The sequence below is a fragment of the Ipomoea triloba genome, chromosome 15 (assembly GCF_003576645.1).
Source record: "Ipomoea triloba cultivar NCNSP0323 chromosome 15, ASM357664v1".
NCBI classification, from domain to species: Eukaryota; Viridiplantae; Streptophyta; class Magnoliopsida; order Solanales; family Convolvulaceae; genus Ipomoea; species Ipomoea triloba.
The window spans coordinates 6,349,163-6,363,213 of record NC_044930.1 but is presented as its reverse complement, the minus strand read 5'-3'; positions in this window follow the sequence as shown (position 1 = coordinate 6,363,213).

Here is a 14,051-nt window from a genome sequence, read left to right as displayed (position 1 = left end):
TGAATGACTATATTTTTTTGGCAAATTTACAGGGTCTTTCTCTCCTCCGTTTAATAGTCCGGGATCCACCCACGTTCGCTCCGGGAGGCACAGGAGCTGTGAATGACTATATTATTATCACATATATATAGATTGAGTCAAGGGACTTTGAAAGAGAAAATACAAGTAGATCCTATTAGACCCAATTTTGCACTGCAAAATAAGGTGAAGCTAAGGAGGCATATATAGAGTTTTTTATTTTTTTTTTGAAAGAAAAGGATAGATTAAACATTAACAATCAAATGTTGAATACAAATAGGATAAGAAGTAAACCAACAACGTTGACCAGATTGAAAACTAGTAGCCCTTGTCAAAGCATGAGCAAACTTATTCACTGATCTAGAAACAAAACGGAAACGACATAGTATCAAAATGTTGTTTGAGGTTATGACAATGCAAACTCTAAGGACACAGCCAGCCTAAGATAAATTTGTAGAGGTTGACTTCAAGAACAAACATATACCATTTGACAAAATAGAGTCTTGTTAAATTATGTAGTGATTGGTAAGAAATGGATCCCAAATAAGCAAGCAAACAAAACAAACAAATTAAATTAAAGCAAACCAACACAAACAAATTAAATTAAAGCAGCAAATACTAAATTAAACGAGCTCCCATAATACAATTTTTAAAAGCTTATGTCCAAAATGAGGGAAGCTCAGCTCGCCGCAATTACATAACGGCACGAGTTGCATACAGACAACATAACCTAATTAACACTTATGGCAATGGATATTTGTAATAGGCTGCTACTTCTTCTCGGGCCTTCTTCTCTATGGAAGCAGGATGATCATCCAGAATTTTGAAAAAAGCTTCACGACGGGCCTCATCAGCAAGCTCCCAACCCACAAACGCCTCCACATTTTGATGCATATACTGTAGTGCAGATTGCTCAAATTCTTTGGACTTCTTGAAGTCTTCAACCCCAGCTTGTCTAGCAAAAAACAGTACTTGGGCCTCCAAAGCCTTGATTTTCTCAGCCATTTCTTTAGTAGATTCCTCCACAACCTCAATAACCTCGGGTTTGGGCTCCATAAGATCAGCTACTGGTATGGGTTCTACATTTGGTGCTTCATCTGCTACAACTTCATCAGCTTCAGCTTCTTTAAGCCCATATAGGATGTCAATTTTCTCCTTACTGGCATAGAAATTACAGGAGCGAGAAACACTGGCTATTTTCTTTGCTTGGGACAAGAGTTCAGGCGTTTCTTCTGGCATGGGGAAATGGATAACACGGGTGGCCCAGACATTAGGGAAACATATTTGAGACTCTGGGAGTCGGACTTTGAAAAACCTTTCTTTCCAGCCACTATGGGAGGAGGGAATGGCCGTCACAAATTTAAGACCACGACGGGAGGAGACGGTGACAAAGCTCTGGGTTTCAACCTTTGTGCCAGCTTCAACAGTGAACAAATAATGGAAGAGAGACTGGGAGGGAGGAATATCGCATTCCTTACAAATGTTCAGAAAAACGACTAGGAATTTGTACCCGTTAGGGGCTAACTGAGCAGGTATGATTTGATGGGTATTCAGGAATTCTGAGACGAAAGGGTGTAGGGGAAAACGAAGGCCGCACTTGATCGAGTTGTAGTGCACACCTACTTCTAAGGAATTGGCTTCAGCAGAGCAATGATTGACGATCAAGATTTCAGGACTCGGGTTGATAATCTCAATGTTTGGCCCTAAAAGGTCTATGGCTTTGGAAATGCACAAGGGGGAAATTCTGGGCTTTATGGTTTGAGCCACATTAGGGTCTAGGCGATTGTAGTGAGGTTCTGGCGAAGGGAAGGAAGGGCCACGCTTACGTTTGGCGGCTTTGGATTGGCCATGGGAACCACCTTGTGTTGGGGAGGAAGCTGCACGATTTGTATTTCGGGGTGGACGACAAGGACACATCTTGACCCTCGCTCACCTCACTATGTTAGATTGGAAAGTTGAAGTTCCTATCAAATGAAGGGTATATATAAGATCCTAGATCTAATGAGTAAACAATAGGGTAGCTGTTTTTATAGAAATGTGTGTGGGGCAGGGAGATCAAAAAAATTGTCTGAATTATTCGCCATTATGTTCTAAATTAACATCTAGCCGTTGCAGATCAAGCAACGATATGATTTTCCTAAAATAATTATGAATTTATCATCACGTACATAATATTAAGCCTTTGAACGGTATTATTTTTTACCATTATGTCCTATTTAGCCGTTGAAGCAACAACGTTATCATTTTTAAGGTAAGAATAGACGTTGAAGCAGCAACGTTATAATTTTCCAAATAAGAAAAGCCGTTAAAGCAACAACGTTATAATTTTTTAGATAAGAATAGCCGTTGAAGCAACGGTCAAATTCCAAAAGATTACGGATACGTTTTTTTTGAAAGCACAAGATTATGGATACTAAATACATAAAAAATATATTTCCATATAAGCCTTGGATCTGAATCGCTTTTTCAAATTACTCTTATTTTCATATTTCTCTCAATTCCCTATATAGGAAGTCTCTATATAGTTTACTAGAAAGGGGCAAGGATTTTAATTTATGGTTAAAAATTGATGTAAATGCTTATGCAAACACCTCTTAATTAACATTCCTTATGTGCATGGTGTGATAATAGTCCATCCTGTATGTAACTAAATAGGAAAACATAAATTGTAAACGTGAGCAATGGATTGGTGAGTTTAATGTGAAGAAATGATTTTTTTTTTTTTTGAAATGTGAAGAAATGAATTAGTTTGCCTAAATCGGAAAACTCTATTCATAGATAAATTTTCATACTTTAATATAACTATTTTTTCACATTAATCGGAATACTCTATAGTATAACCGCCGTATATACTATAACTATTTTTTAAAATGAAATAAATAAAGATAGCGTATATGAAAGTTAGGCGCACCTATAACCGCCGTATGTATATACGATAAATATTTCAAAAAATAAAAAACAAATATAATATATACGGCGGTTTGCGTATAACTATTGTATATTCTATATATATTTAATAAAATAAAAAAAAACATTGTATATACGACGATTAGCGTATAACTGCCGTATATACTATACATAATTTTAAAAAATATATATAGTCTATACTGCGATTAGGTGTATAACTGCCGTATATACCATACTTATTTCAAAAAATAATAAACATATATAGGTTATATGGTAGTTCGCATATAACCACCATATATACTATATACAAGGTTCCCCAAGGACGGAGGCACAATCGGGGTAGTGCGGGTAGCTGTCCCCCTCCCCCCGCCCCATCATTATATATATATATATATATATATATATATATATATATATATATATATATATATATATATATATATATTTTAATGTATAGGCCCTTATATATACAGAGAATGTGTATGAATATTAAATGTACAAAAATTTAATCAAAGGATAAATTAGCTTAGATGGTTAGGTTACGTTTTTGTTAATGTTTTCTTTTAAATATTGTTAACTAGGGATAAAAAAATAAAAACTATAATTGTGATTTATGAGATTAATTTCTAATTCTATTTCGATTCTTGATATGTAACATTGGAGTTTTCTTTTAAATATTAATATTGTTGATTATGAATAAAATAAAAATAAAAATACATTAAAACGCAATAAAAATTATTTTAATTCTAATTGGATTCTTTATATGTATAGTGAGATGAGTGATTTATAATGTAAATTTTATTTAAGCTATGTTTATGTTTTGAATAGTTTTTATTGGGTTTTAATGTATTTTTTTTTCTTATCCTTAGTCAACAATACTTATGGCTCGATCACTAAGTGTATCATTTTATTTTTATTTCGCCCCCACTGAAGAAGATTTCTGACTCCGTCAGTGAGGTTCCCCATTTGTTTCTCAATCCAAAGACAAACACAACTGCTACCTGAAAGCGCTCTAAATGCATGTTAGGTGAAGCGAAATAAAAAATCAATAATACTATAGAATCTATCCAAAAAAAAAAAAAAGTTAAAAGAAAAAAACTCTAAAAACATACTTTTTTTTTTGAAAATCTAAAAACATACTTGAATGTATTCAATGCAATATAAATAATTAATTTAAAAATGGAGTAAATAGATTTTGTTAATCACAATTTAAATACCAAGGCTATGTTTGGCAAACCTAGCTGAAAATTGAAAAGCTATAAGCTTAGAGCTGAAATTTGAAGAGCTGTTAAGCTAGCTATTATGCTTAAAAGTGTTTGTTAAAAATAGCTTTTTATAGATTAATGTAAAAAAAAAAAACAAAGACATCTTCATACAATTTAAATAGTTTTAAATTTAAATATGTTTGTTTATATATTAAAATATAAAATAATGAAATCAATATATTTTAATAAAATATAAAGTAAGAACATATATTTGAAAATATATAAAGTAAAATAAAATGTTTATAATTCATAAGATTAGTTCATACAAAAATTAATGTTCAAACGCAAATACCAAATTGAAATTACAACCAAAAATATTGAAGAGAAAAGGCCAAAAGGATTTTAACTGGGAGGATAAAAGATGTCATTTATTTAAAATAATAAGGATAAAGATGGAAAAAAAATTAAAAAACTACTAGCTTATTTTTTAATTGCTACCTAAAGTAGCTTTTCAAAATAAGCTCTTATTTTAAGATACTAGCTTATTTTGATAACATTATATTACCAATAAGCTTTGCCAAACAGAGCCTAAAATTAAACATATAGGCTATGTTTGGCAAACCTAACTGAAAATGTAGCTGAAAGTTGAAAAGTAGCTGAAAACTGAAAAGCTATAAGTTTGGAGCTGAAATCTGAAGAGCTGTTATGCTTAAAAGTGTTTGGTAAAATTATCTTTCCGATAAGCTGATAAATGTAGAAAGACTAAAAATGACATCTTCATACAATTTAAATAATTTTAAATTTAAATAAGTTTATTTATATATTAAAATATAAAATAATGAAATCAAAATATTTTAATAAAATATAAAGTAAGAATATATATTTGAAAATATATAAAGTAAAACAAAATGTTTATACTTTGTAATTCATAACATTAGTTCATACAAATATTAATGTTCAAATACAAATGTCAAATTGAAATTATAACCAAACGGCAAAAACTTGTGTGAGACCGTCTCACCATGAGACGGGTCGGGTCGGGTCGGGTCAAGATGCAAATGTAACACTTATATGCACAAATGCCATACTTATATGCTCAAATGTAATACTAATTAGGAATATAATTTTTGTTACTTATTAGGGTAAATGTAATACTTTTAAGGGAAAATACAATACTTTTACATTTCGATTTAAAAGTATTATATTTTTCCTCAAAAGTATTATATTTGCCCTTATAAGTAAGAGGCACTTGTCAACATTACTTATTATGAAAAATGTATTACTTTTTCTCTTATAAGTAACAAAAATTGTATTTTTTATTAGTGTTATATTTGAGCATATAAGTATGATATTTGCACATATAAGTATGACATTTGCACAGTGCTTTGACCCGACCCGACCCGTCTCACGAATAAGGATCCGTGAGACGGTCTCACACAAGTGTGACCCTAACCAAACATATATTGAAGAGAAAATATCAAAAGGATTTTAATTGGGAGGGGTAAAGAATGTCATTTATTTAAAATAATAAAGATAAAGATGGAAAAAAGTTAAAAAGCTATTAGCTTATTTTTGAAAAGCTATCTAAAGTAGCTTTTCAAAATAAGCTCTTATTTTAAGCTACTATCTTATTTTAAAAACATTACCAAACAGAGCTTTTAGCTTATTAGTAGCTTAAAATAAGGTATAAGCTCCTAAATAAGCTCTGCCAAACCGTCCAAATAAATATGATTTCAATATTGACTATTTAGGAGATCGAACATTAAAAATATGTACTAAATAGATTTTGGTAATTACATGTAAATATAGTATAATCTAATAATAACTTGATATAAATACGCGTTTTACATTTCACTTTTTACTTTATGTAGATTGGTTGGCATCGCGCTTCGATATTGAGTTAATTATTCGATTTAATTATTCTTTACACTCATCTTAATTTTGTTTGTCTTATATATACCCTTCATTCGATCTTTAATTTTCCAATTTAACATAGTAAGCTGAGCGAGGGTCAAGATGTGTCCTCGTCGTCCACCCCCAAATGCAAATCGTCCTGACCAATACGCAGCTTCCAAGGAGGAAAAGAAAGGGAAAAAACAAAAGAAAAACGCAAAATTTTAAAAACGTACTGCCTACCACGTGTCTAGTTGGTGCGTGCAGTAACTGGGCGTGAGAGGTGCGCTAAGCGTGTGCACGAAGCATTTTTTTTTTTTTTGTGGATTCCACAAAAATCTATTTTCCAGCAACATATTCTCATCTCCCTCCAATCTCTTGTCTTCGACTCGAATAAGTGAACCCTTCACTTTCGTCTGCACCCTTTCATCTCTGAATTTTTGAATGCCCATTAAATTATACTTGCCCAATTAGCACGTAATGGGTACAAATTTATGGTAATTTTTTTGAATGTTTGTAAGGAATGAGATACTCCTTCCTCTAAGTCTCCCTTTCATTAATGAATATTAATTTGCATTAGAATAAACTTATTCAATAGTAATTCAATAATTTATATATATATATATATATATATGAAAAATAATAATTTTATTATATTAACATATAACAATTATCAAAGAATAGTTTTCCTATTTTAGCAAACTATTCATTTCGATCTTTTCATTAAACTTCCAATCCATTGCTCAATTTTACAATTTATGTTTTTCCTATTTAGGTATACGATGGATTATCACACCATGCATATAAGGAATGCTAACTAAGAGGTGTTTGCCCCTTAACTTTCTAATAAACTATAGAGTTCTTTTTTTTTTTTTTTTTTTTTAAATTGGTATTTGTTCAAAAAAAATATGAAAATAAGAATGTTTGGAGAAGAATATCCAAATCCAAGGAACATATAGAAAGGTATTTTCTATGCATTTAGTATCAGTAATCTTGTGAAATTAGACGGTTGCTTCAATGGTTATGCTTATTTGAAAAAATCAAACCGTTGTTTCAATGGCTAAATGTTAAGTAATGTAGAATTCAGGCAATTTTTCTCTCCCCCTCTCACACACTTATATGGAATAAATAGATTTTGGTAATCAGAATTTAAATACCAGGTGAATATGCATGATTTCAATGTTGACTACTATTTAAAACATTTTAGATATGCAGTAAATAGATTTTGGTAAGAGTTAATTCCATTTTTGGTCCTAGATTTATAGGTGGCAGTTCACTTTTAGTCATTTTTTATCAGAATATTCTCATTTGGTCCTGGTATTATTGTGTCATGACCAATTTTGGTCTTCTGTCAACAAAATTGTTAAATACAATGGCACTTCGATCTTTTCTATACAAAGTAGGTTGACCCCGCTATATTTTTCTATTTATTTTTTTTAAATCTATAATTAAAGGCCGAAATGATTTTATATTTAACGATATCTATACATTTTTGTTAATAAATGACTAAAAATGGTCATACCATAATAATACTAGGACCAAATGAGGATGTTCTAATAAAAAATTGCTAAAAGTGGACTGTCACCTATAAATCTAGAATAAAAAAATGGAATTAACTCATTTTGGTAATTACAATTTAAATATTGAGTAACTATATTGTAATCTACTAATAACAATTGTAATTACAATTTAACTTCCACTTATTGTAAATACATTTTTTACATTTTAGTTTTTACTTTTTTCTTTGCGCAGATTGGTTGGCATCACACGTTGATATTAGGTTACTTGACTTAATTATGGTTTACACCCCTCTTGATGATGTTTGATAGATCTTGACAGCGGGGTGTATTCGGCGACAATTTGAAGGACAAGGTGTTCAACTGCGTGTATTTTCTTTGCACTTAGTATCAGTAATCTTGTGAAAAGTGATCGATGTCCATAGTAGTCCTAAATACACATCATCTTAAGGATCTCCTACTTTTAAAATTGAGAAGCACTTTGTATGTGTATACTCAATTAGGATCTCCGTTAACGTTCTAGAAACTTTGGATCGAAATATGTTATTTGGTGAGGGTGCATCTAGATGGATATTTGGGCCCTTGCTTCAATTAAGCGACGACTAAATGTTAAGTAATTATGGCAAATTTAGGAAATATTTCGTAGCCTTCACATACACTTGTATAAAAGTAGCTATTAATTGGCTCATCTAGGCTTTGTCAAAAAAATAATAATAATAAAAATTGGCTGTAGTTGTGTTGAAAGGGAACTGCAATTGCGCGGAATAGAGGTCGCTTCATCCGTTCAACACACTGCAGTATCAGTTCAACACAACTGTAGTATCAGTTCAACACAACTGCAGTATCAGTTCAACACAACTGCATTTTCAGACGGAGTGAAACGACCTCTGTTCCTCGCAACTACAGTTTCCTTTCAACACAACTGTAGTGTCAGTTCAACACAACTACAGTATCAGTTCAATCAACTACAGTATCAACCATTATGCATGGTCCACGGTATAAGGACTGCTTCAATTCTTTGCAAATTCGGAACTTTTTTTTTTTTTCTAAAAACTAAATAGACTATAAAAGTGTAGAACTAAATGTGTAAAATATATTAACTTTATACATTAAAATTAAAATTATCGTCAATATAGCCAAGATATAAAAAACAAAATAAATACTTTATTTATTTAGTAGAGAGTCGTGGCTACTAAATTGTGTTCGAGCAAAAAAAACCTAGCTTCTTCTTCCATGGCAACGCCGCCGGGGGCCATCTCGGCCACCCTGGCCAAATCTTTTGCAGACATCCTCTCCTCAAATTCCCCTGATGCAGTCTCTTTCAAACCTCCTGAAAGATACAAAGGTGTACCAGCCGTCTCCTTTTCGAAAGCTGAGATTGATCTCTTTGCTCAAAGATACAAATTTGCTTTAGTTGGTAAATTCCCCCAAGGTCGCCCATCCATAACAACCTTCCGAAAAGCTTTTGAAGCTATTGGTTTTGGGGGAGTTTTCTCGATTGGCCTCATAGATCATAAACACCTTCTCCTTAACTTCGACCGAGAAGAAGACTTCCAAAGATGCTGGCTACGAAAATCCTGGATGCTTAATGGTTTCCTGATGAAAGTCTTCAAATGGTCGCCGGATTTCCGACCGGATGTGGAGTCTCCGATCGTCCCTGTCTGGATAGCTTTAGAAGGTCTCCCAGCTCATCTCCTAGATAAACGAGCTCTTTTCACTATAGCAAATCTGGTTGGTAAGCCTCTCAAAATCGATTCGTCAACACTAACTCACAATCGTCCCTCCGTAGCAAGAATCTGCGTGGAACTGGATGTTTCAAAAGAAAGACCAGATGTAGTCTGGATCAACAATGGTGAATATGGGGGATTTTACCAATCAATTACCTATGAGTTCATTCCAGATTACTGCTTTGATTGCAAAAAATTTGGTCACTTGTCAGCTATCTGCTTCCATAATAAACAGGATCAGATTCCTCAAAGCCAGTCATCCCAGCCTCTTGTTTCTCGCCAACCTCCCCCTGTTGTGGCTCCTCCAAAAAAGCTTTGGAAAAAAGTAATCCCTCCTATCAATCCTAAAGCTCCAGTGTTTGACATCACCAACCCCCCTCAATCTTCCTTGCAAGACCTCTCTGCTTCAGAAGATCCTCAAGCGAGTCTGGTTGAAACTCCTTTAAGCAACCCACCTATCTCCTCTCCCAAACACCTAGAATCCATCCCTCCTTTTAACCATGCCTTGGACCCGGTTCTTATTGATGATCATTGTCCTCAACTTTCCCGAAATTTCAATTTAGATAACTCTCAAGGCCATATGTCAGATGGTAAAACTTCCCAGGTCTCAAATACTTTTTCAAAAGCTTTGTTGGAGTCTTGGAAAAAAGATAGCAACCTTCTTTCAATGAAGCTTTCGAGACATTTCGACGATTTCGTCCCAGTTTCAGGGAAGAAAAGGCGTCCCAGAAAAGACTACTCAAACTCTACACCTTCGGTTACAACTCGGTTGGCCGCTGGGACCCTTACGAGAGTTTCTTTCTCTCATCGCTGGAAATGAAGCTCATGTTCTGGAATGTCAGGGGTCTTCTCTCTTCACGTCGTAGACTCCGGAGAATTGTGAGACGTGAAAATCTTTCTCTTCTTGCTGTTTCTGAACCTCTTATTTCACTTGATCAAGCAGATATCTTGGCTCGAAGTCTTAATTTTCACTCTTTTTTCTGTTCTACAAGATGCAAATTATGGCTTTTTTGGCTGGACTTTTTTCATCTTGATGTTATCACTGATTCTGATCAATTTATACATTGCCGATTATGTTATCTACCTTGGAACTTCTCTTTTGATTTTGTTGCAGTTTATGCTAAACACAGTAGAGGTGAAAGACAGTGCCTCTGGAACCAATTAAGCAGTATTCTCTCACTGCCTAACCCTGTTCTAATAGGGGGAGATTTCAATGTCATTGCAGAAATTGCAGAATACAAGGGCAATGCAACACCAGATTTGAATTCTATAGCAGACTTCTCATCCTTTATTTCATCCCACTCTCTTTTTGATCTACCCACACTTGGAGGTACATATACCTGGACGGGAGTGCGGTCTTCTGGTACCGTTTGGAAGAGACTAGATCGATTTCTTCTAAATGCAGATTTCAGAGATTTTTTCTCGGGTGTCACAGGAGTCCTTCTTAACAGAACTACATCAGATCACTCACCGATCATCTTCTCAGGCTGTAATGCCAACATGTCGGCACCTAAACAATTCAGATTTCAGAAGATGTGGACTACTCATAAGAACTTTCTCGACCTGGTACAAGCAAACTGGCAGGAACCTCATGAAGGATATGGTATGAGAGCCCTTGCTTTCAAACTTAAAAGACTTAAGTCGAAACTACGAGATTGGAATCGATCAACTTTTGGCAACATATTTGATAAGGTCAAGAAAGCGGAAGAAACAGTCTCTGAAGCTCAGTCTCGTTTCGATGATGAACCAAACGAGACAAACAGAGAAACTCTCAATCGTGAAAAAGCTCTCCTCCTACTTTCCTTAAAACAAGAGGAAATGTTTTGGAAACAGAAAGCTCGAATAAAATGGCTTAGTGAAGGTGATGCTAATACAGCTTTCTTTCATGCAACGGTGAAAGACCGAATCAGAAAGCAACGCATTTGTGGAGTTAGAAATTCTGAAGGACTCATCCTCACAGAACAACAAGAAATCCAAAATGAAGCAGTGAAATATTTTTCAGAATTATTTAAAGCAGAGGATTGCTCAAATATTCATGATCTTCTGGAATTTATCCCACCGCTCCTTTCTGAGAAGGAAAATCAAGCTCTAAGCTCAGTTGTCTCACCGGAAGAAATAAAAACAGCAGTTTGGGACTTGGACCCAGACAGCACTCCTGGACCAGATGGTTTCTCTGGAGCCTTCTTCCGTTGTTGCTGGGATATAATCAAACAAGATGTTCACATAGCGGTGCTTGATTTTTCTGCTGGAGTCCCAATCCCCCAAGCAATCGCAAGTGCACAAATTGTGCTCATCCCAAAAAAATCAAATCCTGAAACTTTTGCGGATTTTAGGCCAATATCACTATGCTCCTTTGTAAGCAAGATTTTCACTCGCATCATAGCAACCCGGATGCGCAACATCCTTCCAATTCTTATATCTCCAGAACAAGCTGGTTTTGTTAAAGGAAGGTCGATTCAAGACAACATTCTCCTGGCCATGGAACTCTTACAATCAATTGATAAAAGATGTCGTGGTTGTAATGTTGCAATCAAGCTTGATATGATGAAAGCATTTGACCGTGTAGCTTGGCCTTTCCTGAAAGCTCTACTTCTCAAATTTGGCTTCTCTACTTTTTTTGTCAACCTAATCATGCAAAACCTCACTGCCACGCGCTTCTCAGTTCTTGTCAACGGAGTGAGTAGCGGTTTCTTCCAACCATCAAGAGGAGTTAAACAAGGTGACCCCCTATCACCTTTGCTATTCATACTGACTTCAGAAGGACTCTCAAGAGCTTTAGTCAGGAAAGTTGGGACAGGTATGATTCAACCATACAAGAACCCCTCAGCTGCTTGCCCGATCATTACTCATCTTGCTTTTGCAGATGATATTCTTATTTTTGCAAGTGGAAGCCGAAAATCCTTGCAGAATATAAAGGCTACACTTCAAGAATATGAGCAAGCATCAGGACAGAAAATCAACTTTTCCAAAAGTTTCTTTGTTACTTCAAAATTTGCTTCCACAGCAAGAATCAACACAATCACTCGAGAGCTTGGTATGCATAGACACACTATTCCTTTCAAATATCTTGGAGTCAATTTGTTTAAAGGAAGAAATAAAAGCTTTTACTACCAACATATCCTAGATGGGATTGACAAAAGATTACTTGGCTGGCAGAGAAAACTTCTTTCTACAGGCGGAAGAATCATTTTGATCAAACACGTCCTATCAACAATCCCTTTGTACTCACTGGCTTCGATACAACTCCCTAAAGGAGTTATCCATTCTATTGAGCAAAGGATGGCAAACTTTTTCTGGGGTTCTAACCAAGGTCACAATAAAAGGCATTGGACTTCCTGGTCCAAACTTTGTTTTCCAGAAAAAGAGGGAGGCTTGGGTTTTAGATCTTTACCGGCTTTGCAATCCACTTTTGCTGCCAAACTTTGGTTTTCATACTGCAAAGGAGGCACCATATGGAGTGACTACATGAGAATCCTGCATCCAAACCCAAACAAACCTTCGAGTTACTCTGACTCAATAACTTGGCGACGAATGAAATCTGTGTCTTCTACAGTTGAGGATAACATCACTTTCTTAGAGGATGAGTTGATCTGGCAACCTTCTACCTTGGGATCTTTCACCTTCGACACAGCTTACAACCTCTTCCGTCCAAGTAAGTGTGTCACTTTGTCTTATTCAAATATTTGGTCAAATTTAATACCCAAAAAAATCTCAGTCTTCCTTTGGAGAATGCTTCATCGTCATCTTCCCTTTCCGGATTGTATTCAAAAATTTGGTTTTCACCAACCTTCAGTTTGCCCTTTCTGTTGGAATGAGAATGCTTCTCTTGAACATTGCATGCGGAGTTGTTCAAGCATTATAGAAATTTGGGTTTATTTTGCAAACCTCTTCAATGTCAATCTTGGTCTTGCCACCTCAGTTCGAACAACATGCCATGTCTGGTGGCTATCAGCAGAACCAGAAGACGGATGGAGTAATGTTTCAGCTACCATTCGAAAATTAATGCCTTGCTTTATTCTATGGAATGTATGGAAGAAGTACAACACTCTGATTTATGAAGGAGGGCGCTACTCGCAGGACCGTATTATTTGGGAGATTAAAAATGATTTCCTTGCCTTTTCGGTAACCCATCCCTTTTGTTCCTCAAAAGCCTCCGACCAAAGATTTATTGAAGCCGGTCTCGTGACTTCTTTCACTAACCCGAGACCAAAGAAGACCCTTTGGATTAAATGGCAACACCCTCCCATTGGACGCTTAAAGCTCAATTCTGATGCTTCCTTTTCAGCAATCTCTTGTGGAGGAGGTGCGATCCTACGAAACTCTGAAGGTTTTTTTATTGTTGCATTATCTTTTCCCCTTACAGCTTCCTGTGCACTAGAAGCGGAAGCTCTTGCTCTTGCCTTTGCTATGAGATGGTGTGATCTGGCAGCTCGTAAACCAACTCTCATTGAAGTGGACTCCTCAGTTCTTGTCCATCTCATTCTTAATCATGAAGCTCCAATCCCATGGAAGATTAGACAATCAATTTTCACCATTCGACAATTGCTCTCGTCATGGTCATCTTCAATTGCTCACTCATATAGAGAAACAAACAAGGTTGCAGATTCTTTAGCTTCTTTTGGTTGTAATCTCCTTTCTCCATCTGTTTTTTTCACCCCCATCTCTTTACCTCCTTCTGTTATCTCTTCTCTTTTGTATGACTGGAGGGGTCTTTTGACCCCTAGATTATCCTCCTAAAAAAAAAAAAAAATTAATATAAAAAAAAAAAAATTTAAAAAAAAAAA